Here is a 2,394-nt window from a genome sequence, read left to right as displayed (position 1 = left end):
GTGACAACTCGATGACAAGAGACAGAATGATGCTAAAAAGCAGACATGCAAACCTGAAGGGCTCGAGGCTGGGGCCAATTTAGTTTTGGGGTGACCTTGAATGCTCCTCAAGAATCTCTGGGGGCCGGACTGGGTAACAGCACCTGCTCAGAATGGGGGCCTGGGTGTCAGTGGAGGGTCATGTTTGGTGGAAAGGAATTAGACGCGAAATTTGAGAAAGACTGGCCTCTACAACAGTTCAAGTACAAAAACATGGAACCAGCCGGGCCTTTGGAGCTGAACTCTGAGCTCAATGAATATGTAGACTCACCCAAAGAGTACAAGGCCTAGAGTTTTGAGCAGTGGTTCTCAGCCGCTGGGGTGATCATGGTCCTCTCCCGATCCCCCGCCCGCCCCAGGGGACATTTGGCAATGTCTGGGGACATTTTTGGTTGTCATGACTAGAGGGAGGGTGCTATTGGCATCTGATGGATAGAGAGAGACCAGGGATGCTGCTAAACGTCCTGTGACGCACAGGAAAGTCCCCCTCAACAGAGAAGCCTAGAGCCGAATGTCAATACGCTAAGTTGAGAAGCCTTGGTCTAGACTCTAGATGATACTGAGGTCTTTACTGTATCTATTTCCCCCTCTAGGATATGTTCCCATAAGTCAGAGATAATGAGTCTTCTACCTTTCTTTTTTTTTTAATTAAAAAAAAAATTTTTTTTTAACATTTATTTATTTTTGAGACAGAGAGAGACAGAGCATGAACGGGGGAGGGGCAGAGAGAGAGGGAGACACAGAATCGGAAGCAGGCTCCAGGCTCTGAGCCATCAGACCAGAGCCTGACGCGGGGCTTGAACTCACAGACCGCGAGATCGTGACCTGAGCTGAAGTCGGACACTTAACCGACTGAGCCACCCAGGCGCCCCTCTTCTACTTTTCTACAGCATCTGCCTCTGCACCAAGTAGGCACTTTACAGGTATTTGTCGGATGAATGCATAAACAAACAACTCGCCTGGACATGGCGGGCAGCTCTCTCCTTCCGGTCCAGAGCCCAGTTTGCCGTGGGGGGAGGTGCGTGCCACTTCTGCAGTTTAGTTAATAGACCCTGCAAGGGTCCGTGACCCTGGACAACCCTGGGAGAAAGCTGGGGCGGGCTCACCCAAAAGTGCTTGAGCGGTTGACTCAAAAAGAACAGATGCTCATTCGCAATGTAATTTACATATCATTTGCATATTGCTTTGAATATAATTTGCATGCTGCTCCTTTAAAGTCAAAAGGCACAGATCTCCTGTCCTGTCCTGCCCTTCCCTGCTTCTGCAGGGGCCTCTGTCTGCCTCTGCTGTCTTTCTTCGTACACTCTCTAGGAACACTCACCTGTTGGGCTCACATTTGCTTAGGTTTCGGGGGGGGTGGGGGCGGGGGTCCAGCGCAAAAAAACTTTGGAAATATGCATTGGGAGATGCAAAAAAAAAAAAAAAAAAGCAGGCTCCTTGCATTCTGCCCAAACCTTGGGGTCAAGGCCGTGGCCTTTAGTGTCCCACATGCTTGAGTTTCAATCTGGCTTCTGCCATTTCACAAACTGTATGACCTTGAGCAAGCTAATCTCTCTGCGCCTCAGTCTCCTCATCTGTGTAATGGGGGCAATAATGTTTACCTCATAGAGTTACTGTGATGGTTCAACAAGAAAATCCATTAAAGTGCCGGGCGTTTGGTCGACACTCGAGAACCGGAAACAGTTGTGCTTAGTGTTACGCCTGGTTTCTTTGAAGTCGCTGTCGCCAGGGAGGAGCTGCTTCTTTGGACTTCTTGCTCTGCAGCTAGTCCCTTCCCTGATCTCTCTTCCGTTCCTGCCATTCCCTCTCTTCTTGGCTTTGAGTTGCCACCGTCTTCTGGGTTTCCTCCCATCTTGCCAGCCTCTCCTTAGTCTGATTCCTTCTCCTCCGTCCTACCTCTAAAGTTTGGAGGCTCCAGGGCTTGGTCCAAGACCCCTCATCTTTTCTCCCTGGGCGTCCATGGCTTTAACCATGAGCCCCACGCCAGGGACCCTCAATCATCTCTCCAGCCTGGAGAGATAATAGTCAGCATCTACCTGATACCTCCATTCCTGATATCCAAAAGGCATTTCAAAATCCAAAATTGTGATTTCTAGTCCTTTTCCTCTCCCATGCTTCCCTACTTCCATACATAATACTGTCTATCTACCCAGTTGCTCAAGCCCCAAACCCAGAATAAGCCTTTGATTTCTCTCCCCCTCACCCCCTGTGCTGGTTATCTATTGCTATGGAACAGATGACTCCCCAAACTGAGAGGCTTAAAATAATAAGCATTCTATTATCTCACATAACACATGCTTCTCTGGGTCGGGAATCCGGAAGTGAACTCGCGGGGCTTCAGAGCCTCTCATGAGG

Source organism: Herpailurus yagouaroundi, unplaced genomic scaffold (assembly GCF_014898765.1).
Source record: "Herpailurus yagouaroundi ecotype Mexico unplaced genomic scaffold, PumYag 189, whole genome shotgun sequence".
Classification (NCBI taxonomy): Eukaryota; Metazoa; Chordata; class Mammalia; order Carnivora; family Felidae; genus Herpailurus; species Herpailurus yagouaroundi.
The sequence above is the reverse complement of the archived record's forward strand: the minus strand, read 5'-3'. Positions refer to the sequence as shown.